A 15923-nucleotide genomic window follows, 5' to 3' on the forward strand; every position below is an offset into this window, starting at 1 on the left:
GTTCATTTTTGGGTGAACTATCCCTTTAAGAGGTAACATCTTTCCACTCATGATACGAGGCGCCCGTTCACCGTAGCATACCAGCACCCATACAGACCAACTAATAGCTTAGTTTACACCTCACCACTAGATCTACTACTAGGATGACATCAATCAGCTTGATGAAGAAAAAGTTTTCACGAGTATTTGTGTCTTTAATATTTAACCCTTTTGTAAAAGGAATATGCCTCTTGAGGTTGTTATATTGTAAACATACACCTGCACATCATACCGAACAACAACCATTAGCCCATTTCATATATCTTATTGTTTTAAAATGTAATGCTTGTTATTGAATTGTAGCATTTATGGATATCATATGTGAACACTGTTTTCTGTTTATTTTGCTCCTTTAATCTCAAATATATAGTCCGTCTTTATGCAAAGCATGCCCTACATCTGCATACAGTATGTTTTATATAGATTTTATGATCATCAGACTTCTGTTTTCTTAACACGTTGATGTTCAGAATGAGTTGAAATTGCCCTCATTGTTCCCGGTTTCTTTATTTCCCCCCTCTCTCGGTGTTTGCAGGCTTCTTGTTAGTGCTTCCCAGGATGGAAAACTAATTATCTGGGACAGCTATACTACAAACAAGGTAAACGTGAAAGCCAAATACATGTGTGAACTGATGAGTGACTCGACATGTTAAATAACTTATTTGTCTGGATTCTCTCAATTCATTTAATGAGGGACATCCTGTGATGCTTTTTAAACTGTATGAACGGGGAAGTGTTGACACGATACCAAAATTTCAGTTGTTTATATAAAGTATGATGCTTATTATTATTGATGCTAATAATAGAATAAAACTTCATTTTCACTTGACCGGATTAAAGTTTGCTTCATCGAAAAATATTTGAAGACCAAAGAAACAATTGTACATAAACAAGTGGCATGTCTGTTAGATTGCATTTACACTCTGATCTGATTTGATACATCAGATTTTTTTTGTCCCAGAGAATCAGTCATTGCAGTTTCAGATTTGAGCCCGAAACTTTGCATTAAAACTCTTATTCAAAGTGTGAATGAGTTACATACTGATAGCGGGCAAAGAGCGCTCCCTTTATGATCACTAAAGCATCAATCACTCCAGTTCAGAGCAAGCTCACCGAGCTCTGCACTCTTGCAGAAACGCCCGTATGATCTTTACAGATGCATATAAGTATTGTAACCAGCGATGTTTCATAACAATGCATGGATGGTTACCACATTGTTTGTTTTGCATTTAGTATATAGTTATGGCCAGTTGTTGCATTGCATTGGTGGCACCTGTAAAACACATGTGAAATCTGATCTCAGTATTTGACAGTTGTGCAATGATGCAAGTAGAGCTAGCAAACCTGGTTTATATTCTCATCTGTCAACTGTATGAGCTTCAGGTTAATACAGATTCAGCATTAGTAGCGAATGTGTCATACGAAAACTAAAACGTGTTGATGTGTAGGTGCACGCTATTCCGCTGCGCTCCTCGTGGGTGATGACTTGTGCCTATGCGCCGTCTGGAAACTATGTGGCCTGTGGAGGCTTGGATAAATGCACAAAGACACAGATCCCTAAACAAGACCATATCTGCAGAAGAAACTTTGTTTGTAGAAGCATTTTTTCAATTTGAACGAGCAGCTCATGACTACAACACATTATGTTCGAGAAGCTGCAAAAGACACAGGCGCAAGTAGAATGCAAAAAACATGGTGACATTAATTTTTAAGTAAATATAATGGGCGATATATTGCATCACCAAAAATGATTGAGGTCATGTACATATATTGTGCGATAAGTCGATGTATTGATTATTGTGACAGGCCTACTTCTAATTCTGTTGTCTTAATTTTCTTTACAAAAATATTTTTGCAGAGGTTTATCTATGATTTAAGATGCAGCCAGTGTGAAAACAGTTCACCTTTTCAGCAAAATTTTCAGTTTTGAAAGCAAAATTTGTTGCTTAGATGCAGGCTTTGAACACCCAGCAAGCGCCAAATTTAAGTAAAAATCAGCATATATATGAAACCGTGTTACTCACCATTTGGCCAGTAACTTTTATATTGATTAGAACAATTCTTGAGAATGCGATTGTTTAGTGTGATTATCAGATTTAAAGTTATTAAGAGTTGAAGAGCAGCTCTGTGTTCATTTACACACTCTCAGATTATAATATAGGGTTTTCAGAGTGGCTCGTTCACATTACATGCTTCCGTTCCATCTAAATTTGCAAAATTGACAACATTTTTGTTCACATTAATAATAACTGGAACAGTGTAACTTTGAGTGTTTTTGTTTGTCTGTCTTACAGTGCTCTGTGGGATATCGAGACCGGGCAGCAGACCACCACATTCGCAGGTCACACCGGTGATGTAATGTCACTGTCTCTGGCCCCAGATACTCGTCTGTTCGTGTCAGGCGCCTGTGACGCCTCTGCTAAGCTGTGGGACGTCAGAGAAGGCATGTGCAGACAAACTTTCACCGGCCACGAGTCTGACATCAACGCCATCTGTGTAAGCGGCTCCCACATGCACTCGCCGACATACACATGTGCATTGCATGTATAAGCTGGTAACCTCGCTGTCTCGTCTCAGTTCTTCCCCAATGGAAACGTGTTCTCCACGGGCTCGGACGACGCCACCTGCAGGCTGTTTGACCTGCGTGCCGATCAGGAGCTGATGGTTTACTCTCACGACAACATCATCTGTGGGATCACCTCCGTGGCCTTTTCCAAAAGCGGACGCCTGCTGCTCGCCGGCTACGACGATTTCAACTGCAACGTGTGGGATGCTCTCAAAGCCGACCGCGCAGGTCAGTGTGAAAGAGGACACGCGGAGATACTCTGCAGTCATGTTGATGCATGGGTAACTTAATTCACAAACCCGCATCTGAAACTTGATGAAGACGAAGCCAGTGCTTTGGTGTGATCAAACACACCAGAACAAACTAATCTACGTCTAAATTTGGTCAGGGTTGGTACTAGGCTGTGCCCAAAAAAACCTCCTGTCCACCTTATATTTAACATAAGAGGCTGCTGGGGTCATTCACTTCCAGTTATTTTAGCTGTACATTTTGTTGTGCTGCTTGATATTGCAAACTGGTAATTAATGTCTTATTATTTCAATGTGTTGTTAAAATTATAAGCATTATGGTTTTTAGCACAGATATTTGTCTGTTTAATGAACTTTGTGATTCTTGTAGTTGTTTACCTATAGTGGCTAATGAAGGAAGTCTCCCACACTCACAGAAAATAGTCCATCTCCACACACACACACACACACACATCCTTATTGTGTCTGTTCTGTATGTTCCGTTTGCCCTGTTTTTGCAAATGATATATATGCATGATAGTGTTTTATTAACATCCTTTTATTGCAAATGAACAAATGTAATTTTATTGGAATGAATGTCAACAGATGGGAGAAAAACATGAGATGTGTGTCCCGATATGTGACTGTAAGAGGTTCAGTATGAAGTGACGTGTGCATGTTTGTGTGCTTGCAGGAGTTTTGGCGGGTCATGATAACCGTGTCAGCTGCTTGGGTGTAACTGACGACGGGATGGCTGTGGCTACAGGCTCCTGGGATAGTTTCCTTAAGATCTGGAATTAAAGCCGCTAGGTAAACTGCCCATTTTCAGCTACTCATTTAACAGGTGACATCAGTGCATTGATTTGTCACACCATTCCTGACATCAGCTGATATTCAGGGCTTTTAAGACTAGCTGCGTCCCAAATTAAGCACTATACACTAGGGCTGAAACGATTAGTCGACATTATCGACAACGTCGACAATAAAAAGTTGTCGACAAATATTTTTGTTGTCAAGTAGTCGTTTGATCTCATATGACCTAATGTAAGAGCCTGCAATAACGCGGTTTGACTAGCGCTGTAGCTCAAGACTGTGATTCAGCTCTCCTGATGCAATTCAAGAGAAGAAGACACAGCCGAACCTGAAGCTGCTGAGCGGCGTTTGGATGAACATGTAAATATATGCTGCGCGCTTTCCTCTCAGTAACGAAATAAACACAACAAAAACTGACAGCGGTGAGAAAGCAGCAGTTAAGAAAGCGTCTGATTACAGTGATGTGGATGTTTGCTCGAGCTCTGCAGTTCAGTACTCCAGTAAAGTCCAGTCACGTCATGTTTATTTATATAGCACTTTATGCAACAGATAGCCTTAAATCAAGCAGCTTTACAAGTCAAGTCACCTTTATTTGTATAGCGCTTTATACAATACTGATTGTGTCAAAGCAACTTTACAGTGTTAAACAGGAACATTTGTCAATAATGCAAGAGGACAATAACAAAGAGTCATTTTTCAGCTAAAGTCAGTTCTTTGATGATTCAGTGATGTCATCATCCAGTTCAGCTCTCCCAATAAACAGTATTAAACATGAAAACCCAGAGTCTGCTCTCCAGTGTGGAGCTAGCTATTAGTGGGAATAAAAATATTTAATTAAAGTGATAGTTTGGTTTGCAGAGATCAGAGGACTGTTTTGATTATCATAATCCTATAAGGTATTTTAAAGTGGTCATATGATGCGATTTATGTGGAAAATAATGTGTTTTTTTAACTTTAAACCGCATAAACACATTTCATTACACCAAATACACAAAATAATGTTCTTTTTAGCAGCATCATATGACCCCTTTAAGAGAGATCATGTTGTGAATAGTTTATCCAAAAATGAAACGTCTTATCTCTTACCTTTATTTTGTTTCTTATCCATATGACTTACAAAAAGAGATGTTAGGCAGAATGTGTCATTCAACTACTTTTTCATATAGCTAATTAAATGGTGAATAAGAGTTTCTCTGGCATCTCATTTTGTGTGCCACAATATATTTATTTGTATAAATGAATTGTATAATTGTAATTATATAATATGACTTTCAAAAGCTGAAGTGATTACCTTAATTTATTTGTTAGAATATGTATAACTCAATATTTTAACTAATTGCAAAAGCTGAATAATCAATAAATGTCTACTGATTAATCAGTGGAATAATGGGTGATTACTAGTCGATTAATCGCTCTAATAATCGTTAGATTAATGGATTATCAAAATAATCGTTTGTTGCAGCCCTTCTATACACTAGGGTTGGGCTGATAGACATCATCCATCGCCGGATGTTGAGCCGGCAAAAAACACATCTTAATTAATCACACAATATCGCCCAGTGCAATGCATGCTTTCAATTTCCGCTCCGTTACTTCAAATACATTTTTTTTTCTGATTACATAATACTAACATAATGAAGTTGTTCCCGATCACAATACAAATGACATTCAAAACCGTTCAATGAGCACAGTTAAAACCGTAAAGAAAACGCCAAACGAATTATAGGCTAGATATTTTACACGAACTAAAAACAGCAACAAATTTCAAAAGGATTTAAATTAAATTAGATCAAATAAGCTAGAACATGCGGGGTCACATCGTGGGTGTTGGATAATAAATATGCTACAAATAAAATAAAAATAGCCTAATAATAATTCAGTTTAATGTTTTAATCCTCTGACGTCTGCTCCGCATCGCTCCTTAGGCCCGGGTATATACTTCACTTTCAGTCTCGCGCACAGCCACACAGCTTTCAAAGTATACTCAACCGCGGATGAGCTCGACACATGCACAGTATCACCTACTTGACTCAACATTCACCTCGCGCCTGCGCTGTTGTACGCGGGCCGTCCGATGCCAGTTTGGTAGACATCACCCAACCCTACTATACGCTATGCACTTACACTTATGCATTATGCACTCAATGTAGTGTATGAATTATATAAGGTTATTTTGTCATTTATAATCGGAGTCTGGTAGCCCCTCCCCCTTCGCGATGCAATTAAAGCTGCAATGCATTAAGTGTCCAACATGCCACACTTGGTTTTTTCGGTTATTTAAGTGCATCATCCAGGTATTTAAAGTGCACTTTTCCTTGTTTGGAATTTTCAGTGTAAACACACTACTCGCACCATTTATACGACAAAACATCATAGAATAGTCCATAAGTACACGATTTGGGATGCACCTCGTGACTAAATAATAGCGAATGCATCAGAAACAGTCTGTTTGACCGTATCATTGTTTCAGGTGCACCCAGCAGTGATGTCAGATTTGCAAATAAATAGTTGTAATGAGCTGCTGCCTCATTCAGCGGGTCTCCATCAGCTGTCCGAGTGCATCTCTGCTGCCACCTGCTGTTAAAAACAGATGCTTCGGCTCACAGCTGATCGTGGAAAGGCGTTCTGGGGTCACTGAAATGTTTTCACGTTTTCTTTTTCCCCTTTCTTTCTTTCCAGATCGCATCCGGACTCTTAAGGTTGACTGGAAGACCATTCCAAAATGAAAATGTTCGCTTTTATTCCCCTCTCTCCTTCTCAAACACAACAGAACTGACCCCAACATCTATAAACGACAAAAGAGCAAACATTTCTTCTTTGAAAAAAAACTAAAACAAAAAAGAGCACAATTGATACACTCGGCTAGACTGTAGTTGGTAAGTGGATAAAAGCTGATAATTGTGCATCCTTCTGGGACCATTTTCTGATACTGTATTGAGAGAACATGAGACTCATTCCACTGCTATTGTCATCATGCTAACATCTATCTTTAACGTGAAAACAGGAGGTTTTTCTAAAAGAAACTAGCTCGATAGCTTTATGGGCCTTTTTTGGACCTCTCCCCCAGTCAGGAACGCAGGCGTGCTTTTGTCTCCTAGTTTTTAAATGCTTTGAGATCAAATTTATAGTTAAGAATTAAAACAAGCGTGACGTTCTGATGTTGTCCAGATCTGTCACACAGCTCTTTACATCAGTAAACGGTAAAGGATTTGATCAGGGGTCCACTAGCTGCTATCAGGCCTGTAGTTTAGTCCCAGGAAAGTTGATTATTAATTTTGTTTTGTTTTGTTTTTGTCTAGTTGCAAATTTTTGTTTGCACAAGTAATACAGTTTTGCAGATACGCTAACTAACCAAGCACGTGCTGTTCATGATGACGAATGCTTGATTTACGAAGACGAAACCATGTCAATTTTAACCATACTTCTCCTCATGCTTTTTTGGAAAATGTAGAGTAATTCAATGAAGATTAACCAATCATTTTAATAATTTAATTTTATATTTTTCTTATCTTTGATGTGGAGGATGTTGAAGGAGGGGTGAGCAGTTCTTCATTTTTTGGTTTCAGCAGAGGTGCCCGTTTTGTGCTTGGAAAACTACTCTGTGAATGACGTTGTATAAATCAATGTTTGAAAATAATGATATTGAAAACTTAAGTTAAAAAAATATATAAAAAAATCTTATTTTGGTTGTCTGCCATGGGTGGGAAACTCGTAGAATCGCATGCTGTAGAATTGCTTAAAAGAGGTGCATATGGAACTAAGTCCTTGATGTTTTTCTTTTTTTCTTTCTTTTTTTTTTAAAATAACCTGTTAAATAGATCATCACAGTATTTATTTTGTTTTTTCTCTCTTTTTTTTCTTCTTTTGCTACTCTGCATACACCATTAAGTTTAACGTTCAAAGCTATGCACTTAAGAGAAGCAAACATGTTGATCACAACAGCGAATGGTGAGTTGTTCTGTCCCTGGAGAGTTTGTGAATCCCACACACACACACACTGACCCTGTACAAACACACACACACTCAAATAACTAGAACAAAGAAATCTCTCTCTGTAGCAAAAGACACATTTCAGATACTAAGACAGTGCTAGAGACATTTTGTAACAAACAGGTTCTTGTTCTTTAATAAAAAAAAAAAGGAAAAAAATGATGCAGCATCTGAAAGGCAGAACTTTTCTGTTGTTCCCTCTCGACATGTATCAAGAAAAGCGCTCTTTCCTTAGCTGTAGTGGCATTTCTTCCATTCTGTTATTTCTCTGCAACATTCTGTACAAAAACAAAAAGTGCTGTCGTTGTGCGTTAGGCCTGGAGTTGGCAAGAAAAACAAAACAAAAAATGAACTAAATTTGAAATGAGCTTTTCTTCCTCCCTCTCTTCCCCGTCCTCTCCTTGCCTCTCTCCATATGAATAACTTACAGCTCTGCATTCCCACTGTACCCTTATCCATCTTTTGTATTTAATTTTAAAGTCAGTGTACAAGAGAAAGCTGGATGCAAGATAGAAACTATATTAAAATGTACTGTTATTTAAGATGTAATAAAAGCAGTTTGAGACGATTTTGTTGTTTCCCTTTTTTCTTTTTTTTTTTCTTTTTATGAATTTATGATATACTGGTATATTCAGCGTGCCTGAAAAGAGATAGTTGTACTTTGCATTAAGCATGAAAGATTATCAAATTTATTTTTATGCCAAAAATTCAGAAGGTTATGCCCAGCTTTTGTCTACAGGTGGTGCTATAACCAAACTTTAAAGGGGTCATATGATGCGATTTCAATTTTTTCTTTCTCTTTGGAGTGTTACAAGCTCTTGGTGCATAAAGAAGATCTGTAAAGTTGCAAAGACTAAAGTCTCAAATCCAAAGAGATATTCTTTATAAAAGTTAAGTCAGCCACGCCTACCTAAAACGGCTCGTTCTAACACACCCCCACATATCTACATCACTATGTGGGAAGATTTGCATAACACCGCCCAAATGTTCAAGCAAAGAAAGAAGGCGTAACTTTTATTCACGCTGTAGTAACATTATAGCTTCAGATGCATGATATTTGTAGGGCCCTATGAAATCCGTTTTATTTTTCCCAAATTAGCCTAAGTTTTATTTTTTCCAAAATCTTTTTTTCAGTTTTAATTTTTCTGGATTCAGTTTTTTTTTCTTTTCTTTTTTTCTGGATGATTATATTAAATTTTAACAAAAAACATGTCTAATTAATTAAAATCATGAAACTTGTTTAATTTAACAGCAATTTAGGCCTATTAAAAGTTTAACTAAAATTACATTCTTAGGGCCCAAATTCTGCGCTTTTTTTTTTTTTGAATTTTTCTGTATTCCATTTTAATGGTTTAATCAAAAACATCTAATTAATTGAATTCATAAAAACAACTTAATTTATTAATTTGTATACAATAATAGGGCCCTATAAAATTTTTATTTTATTTACTTATTTTTTTTAGAAATTCTGTGTTGTGTATTTTCTTTTTTTCTGGTAATCAAATGAAGGCTCATTCCGTCACATTCCGCGTTACACAGTAAATTCCGCCGCTGTAAAGAGTTTGAGAATCACTGCTTTAAGAGAGAGCATCGCTAGCTAGCTAATGTTAGCCTAAACAGTTAAGATAGTGCTTGGTTGTCTGCATTTAACTGTACAGTATTACATGTCTGGGTACTGGGATAGGCTCTGCATATTATATGTTGTTACATAACATGAAACGGTGTTAATGCCGCTATCATTATTTACGGTGTTGCAATTATTTTGTTTCTCAGTTTCTGAAAAGAACGAGGCAGGACTCAGTAGAGGTTTCTGTGAGGGTCTCAAGATCGGCTCTACTACCGATATTTCTCAACATCAAATGAGCTTCACCGGAAGTTTACGAGCTGGGTTATCTTTATGCGGAAGTTCTAAAGAACGCTCGACAATGGCAAAAAGCGCGAATGACGTCTGGCGCTTTTCTGCTCAGAGTTGTTGTTTTTTCTCAACTTCGCGCGCTCAGCGCTCCTACAAAACCACGAGGCGCAGCAGGCGGCATGCATTTAGGTGACAGCTCGTGTCACTGTCAGATTAGCAATGCATTTAATCCAGACCAACAGAGGGCGACTTTATGCTCTTTTGTTTGCCAATCTGAGGGTAATCAAAAACAGAAAAAAGTGTTTGTTTTTTTTATTCTTAGTCAAATTTGGTCTACGAAACTCTAAATCTAGAAAGACAGACCAGTTTAATTAAGTATACAAATTCTACAATTACATAGTTTCAGTTAAAACGCATTATGTCATTACACGTGTTATAATATTTTAACGTTTAATACATTTTGACATGTAATATGTCCAGTAAAGATAAGATATTCACATTGCTGCATTCAAATTCTCAGTACGAGTTCATGTCTGAAAGATACGGTTCACAGTTCAGTGATCCGTGTACTGCTAACTCGACCGATTCATTCACAAACCGAACATCATTCAAGAGCATTTTCATTTATAAAACATGCATTGTATTTCCAAACTTCATGGCTGTTATAAATGTTACGAGTCAGCAGATGGCGCTGTTGTCAATACTCCGAGACTTTGAATCTCTTCCCTTTTCAGGAGTGGGGTATTCCTGCATTTCTAGGATCCTAGTTTGATTTAGTCATTTATTGTATTTTGTTCATTGGCCTGCACAGTCACCAGATCTGAATATCACTGAGCCACTCTGGGGTGTTTAGGAGGAGCGAGTCAGGAAACGTGTTCCTCCACCAGCTTCACATAGTCACCTGGCCACTGTTCTGCAAGAGGAACGGCTCAAAATCCCTCTGGCCACTGTGCAGGACTTATATCTGTCATTCCCAGGAAGAACTGATGCTGTATTGGCCGCAAAAGGAGGCCCTACGCCATTTTAATAAATGATTGTGGTCTAAAACCAGGTGTTTCAGTTTCATTTTCCAACCCCTGTATATATAGAGAGAGAGAGAGAGAGAGAGAGAAAGAGAGCCTATATTCTGGTTTTAAATTCAGTTTTCTTGGAAAGAAAGGCTTGTTTATGTGCAAGTTCATTAGCCGCAGCGCTTCACGTCTGATGTGTGAGTGACCCACTTTATGAAGTGCAGTAAACCATAAAACAAATGTAAAATACGTTAAAAATAAGATGGAAAGATAAACAAAGTGGTTGCCATGGATCCAGTCTTTGCATCTGTTTGTTTGATGTTTGAATCAGGTCTCCTCTGTGGAATAGAACCGTGGCGTTGTCACAATAAAGCAGACTTACGGTAACGGAATGACCTCGGGCTGTTTTTGGACATGGAGAAATACTGTAATCGTGTTAGTGGAAAATACCGAATCCGACGATTCCTTCATCCGGTCGCATTCTTCATAAATGTGTCACTTGCCTATGATGTCCCACAATTCTGTGCGTGCGGCGGTTGTTGGGAAGAATAAAAATGTTTTCTGATGCAGCAGATGGCATAAATCCATAAATTGGATTCGGCCTCTAGTAGTAAGCTTTGTAGTGATTTAACATTTGCTTGGTTATGACTGAAGCGAATGAATTTTTAGGGCCATTATTATTTAGTTAGTCTGTAACCAGTCATGTGCAAAGTGCTGCCTGTGTTTTATTGGCTGTTTTATTGTGTAGCTGCTATAGTGAATGTCACTTTGTTCATACAGTGAAATGAGCTCATCATTATTATTATGTAGGCCTAGTTGTTATTCTCTGTCAGTCCATTGTTATTTCACACAGGTCATCAGTGGTTTCATTTGTGTACAGTATTCTCTCAGCTCATGAGTGATGGTGAAATGAGACGGGCCTGCTCTTGAATTTTTGCGGGAGTCTCTGTCCCCGCCTAAAGGGCCAAGAGAGTTGCAGCCTGAAGAGGAATGAGGGGAATGCAGATGGTTTCCTCCGGCCGAGCTGCAGATAAACACGCCTCTGTCTCTCATCAAACTGAGTTTCCACACTAGTGCCGGAGAATGACGCTCGGTGTCGGCACACAATGAGAGATGGGATGCTTTAGGAATTTGTTGAAATGAGGAAGTGCTGAAGGTCAATCAGCAACAAAAAGCGTCGTTGTGACTGGCTACAGGCCTGTTATCGTCGATCAATGATCAAAACTTTCCTGATTTTTTTTTTTTTTTTTGGAGCTTGAGTAATTTCTTGTCACATTTAGGTCCTTTTTGACATTTTTGAAGGTTACACTTTCTGTCTCCATTTACCAGCTCTGTCTGTTCATTGATAACAGTCAGGATGTGTTCATGTCAAACGTAAACACAACCCACTTGTGGACATGTATATGACAGTTGCCTAGAAGGTATGGTTTATCATTTAAAAAAACTTGAATAAATTAGTATTAGGTAGGTTTTGTTTGTTTGTTTGTTTCAGAAGACACTGATCCATCCACTGGGGTCGTATGGGTTACTCTCATAATGGCTGTATGTGATTTTTGGGACGTCAACATTTGGGTGCCTATTCAGTAACAGCCAGCATAATTCAGCAGTGAGATGACTTGAATGGTCTGTTAAAGTTTAACAGCTGACATGCAGGGTCACAAGCACCCACTCCAACTTGGTTTTTCCAATGCACATGATGAAAATCAGTGGAAACAGGTTAGTGGGGCTTTAGATGCTGGCAGTGCTGCGCTTGGCAAGCCAGCTGTCCCACCCTATAGCAGAAGGAGCTAAAAGCATTTACTTCATGCTCTTTCAAACAGTGTGTCTTTGTTTCTTGAGGGTGCAATTGAAAACAAATCTGCTAAATTAGTCATCGTGTTGAATAACTCAGGAGTGGTCCTGTTGCTAGAGCAGGTGTCCCACATAGCAAGCAGGTTATCCATCAATGTGGGAGGTTTATAGACCGTTTGTTTTGGAGCTGTTCAGCTGTTCAAGCACGAGTTGATATTCTGGGTAACACTGTACAGAGCCAGCTTTAGAGATTGTATGGGCATCCATATCAGCCCTTTGACTTTTATCAGCTTTACAGCTCTATGTTAGTCACTAAAGACCTGAAATGTACCATGTGATGCCATTTTGACCAAAATCTGTCCAAAGGGAAGGTGTTTGAGTTTGTTCTGCTGGTTAGAAACAGCTAGCCGGCGCAGACTTTAGTACCGGCTGTTAGACACCCTCCTAAATGCCATTTGTCCAAGATGATGACTAAAATCTTATCAGGGTTACAGTATATACTGCAGTATGTTTATTTTTGCTGGAAATTCAAAGATGAAGTAGTTTATATTTCAAATAACCATGTGGAAATGCCTGTTTTTGGTTTTGGAACACTTTACAAATGTACTTCCTCTCATTTGATTATTTTCTGTGTTTATTTGGAACTCGATGGACAAAAAGCAAGACATTAAACACGAGTTCAAACCTAAAAATTCCAAACGGTCAAAGTAAAAACAGATTGAAGCTGTTGTAAAATATTTGACGTACACACGCCTTTGATGGAAATTAGTTGAATACTATCATTTGGCAAGTAGTGACATTACTAGGAAGCCATAATCAACATAAACTCCATAGAAACACCATGTTCTGTCTAACATTTCCCTTCATAACAGCATCTTTCTTTTTTGGGGATTTTCTTCAGCCATTCCTCATTGTATTCTTTTTGCTATGGCATAAAGAAGTTCTGCCCACTGAGAGCTGCACAAACACCTCCAGCGGTATAAATGATGTAGCAGAATCTCTACTAGTTGACGCATGTCTACCATCACATGGTAAATAGCGTTAAACCACCCAGCCCTAACCTGGGGTGAACTTGGGTTGGGCAATATGGCAAAAATATCACATCACAAATTGTGGATCATGATTCACAATCTCATCATGATTCTTTCTCATGTTGGTTTTTGAGCCTGTTTTGGAAATTACTGAGCAGTACAAGTTAATTTCCCAATTTAAAAAATATAGCCCTACAAGGCAACAAAACAAAAGAAATAAAGAAAGACAGACATTTAGGCCAAAGAAAGGGTGGATAATATAAGAAATCTTATTTCACTTCATTTTATTTCATTATTTTATCTTTGTTATTAAAAATAAGAACAAAGATGCAGAATACCAACAATAGGCTAAATACAATAAATGAATGCAATAAACAGTTTAAATTTTTTTTTTTTCAGGTACAGTAGGTCTATTTAACAATAGCTTTCAAGTAAGAAATTGAATCAAATGTAAAAAATAACACTGCCTAAATTAAATCTACTTAGATTCTTATTAAAGCTACAAAAGTTATTCAGTCAAAAGCAATGATTTTTCTCTTTTTTGCACATTAACAGCATGGACAGCAGCAGATATATTAGGCTGCTTCACTTAAGACTTAATGCACGGATCCAACATACCATTTTTTCCCCCTCTCCCACTCAAGACATAACCTACTGTGTTTATGTGAATCCTGTGTTTTTCTGACAGTTTAAGCGCACATGATAACTGTGCTAAACCATTGGTTTTCAATCCTGGTCCTGGGGACCCACTGCTCTGCACATTTTGTGTCTCCCTTATTTAACACACCTGATTCAGATCATCAGCTCATTAGGAGAGAGATCCATGAACTGCATAGTCTGTCAGATAAGAGAAAACATACTAAATGTGCAGAGCAGAGGAAAACCTCCATGCCAAACTATACTGTACTTACATGGGGTACCCTAAAGTAATTAATTAAATGCAGCATTGTTAAAAACAAAGTTGCTTCAGCTGGTGCCTGAACTCACAGGAAACTCTCTCAGCCTTAGTAAACACTTCCTCCTCCTCCTCTGGCCAGCTCAGAAGAATGGTCACGGGATCAATAAACATACTGAGCTGAAACGGCCAGCTGTTCTCTATGGCAGCATCCTGACTGAAATAGATTAGAAACAACCTACATGGGTAGCAACTATTTTTTCCCGTTTTCAACCCAGCATTTGTTATTCCAGTGTATTAAATATAAATATTAGGGGTGTAACGATATTCAAACCAAACCGAAAAACCACAATACACCACCCACAATACGTATCGCGGTACTCTTGGTACGTAGGGGTTGGACTATACTGACTGTCCAATGACCAGGCTTTTAACACCGGAGTTTGATTGACAGGCGATCTGACCAGTCATAATGCCGAATCCACCGTTTTGTCCGACAAACAAACCAGACAGGAAAGTTAATAGATTAACGTCAGTAGAGTCAAACTTGAAAATGGTGTATTGACGTCTTCCGCGGTTGAGACGACATACCTTCTGATGTTTATTCATGTTTATTTCGAGCTATAATTAGCAGGAAGAGATCGATTCACATTTGAACCACCAGAACTGAGGCGACCTGACAGCGATAGGTCACATTAAAGAGTCACAAAAATGATATGTATAGTTTGAATTTGTTTAAAAATTAACAATTTTTGAAAGCTGAGACTTATAGTTTCATTCCAAAAGTAACCTGCTCTGTCTTGTTGGTCAGATCGCCTGTCAGTCAAACTCCTGGCGAAGGCTGAAATCCCGCCCTACATTCCAGAAGCCGTTTCACTCGGATATACGTCACAGAAGGGAAGAAATGCTATCGCAACTTCCGTTTCATGCCAACTTTAAAGGAACAGCAGTCTATTCCTGCTGTCTGTGTTTTTAATGTTCAACAACAAAAGACAAAGAAATCACTCTCTTCTCTTGACTGAATAGCTTTTGTAACTTCAACAAGGAGTGATCTTTAATTTATACAGTGAAATATGCTCTGTTATTTTACATTTTGTTTACTTTTAAATTTCTGGGCCTGAAAATTACTGTTAAACACCTGAAAACACAGTTTATTTGATTTGTATCTTTGCTCTATTGTTTTTATTTGTGCTGTTGCATTTAGTTTGATTATTTGTTATTATTTTCTTTATTTTTATTTGACCATAGTCCTTTTTTGCCTGAACATAGCACATACCGAACCGTACTGAACCGAACCGTGACCCTAAAACCGTGAACCGTACCGAACTGAACCATGAGCAATCTGAACCATTACACCCCTAATAAATGCGAGTATATATTATATATGAACATTACAGTTGATACTGAAGAACATACTGTTGATCATTAATACTGATTAGATGGTTTTTGTGAAGTCCTGTGATTGCCTTCTCCAGGAATTTATCATCTTTTGTTTTGTTTTTTAAAAAAAAGTTGTTTAAACAAAATTTTCTCTGATTAACATGCTTTTATCATGTCGCCTTGTTTGCGTCTAGTTAGGGCACAGTGTTAGAATTTAAAAATTCTGTCATACATTTTAAAAACTTAAATTAGCATAAATGAAAGGTACAAGGAATACTACAGTGATGATGATGGGAATCTGAAATGATTTTAAGGCTTATTAGGTC

At 38.0% G+C, this 15923-nt stretch overlaps 1 pseudogene; it reads left to right on the forward strand.

The window, feature by feature from the left end:
* LOC107739654 (guanine nucleotide-binding protein G(I)/G(S)/G(T) subunit beta-1-like) overlaps positions 1-7924 on the forward strand; it is a 19014-nt pseudogene extending 11090 nt beyond the window's left edge.
* The last annotated feature ends 7999 nt before the right edge of the window (positions 7925-15923 follow it).

Source organism: Sinocyclocheilus rhinocerous, unplaced genomic scaffold, assembly GCF_001515625.1.
Source record: "Sinocyclocheilus rhinocerous isolate Xijiao unplaced genomic scaffold, SAMN03320098_v1.1 scaffold435, whole genome shotgun sequence".
NCBI lineage: Eukaryota > Metazoa > Chordata > Actinopteri > Cypriniformes > Cyprinidae > Sinocyclocheilus > Sinocyclocheilus rhinocerous.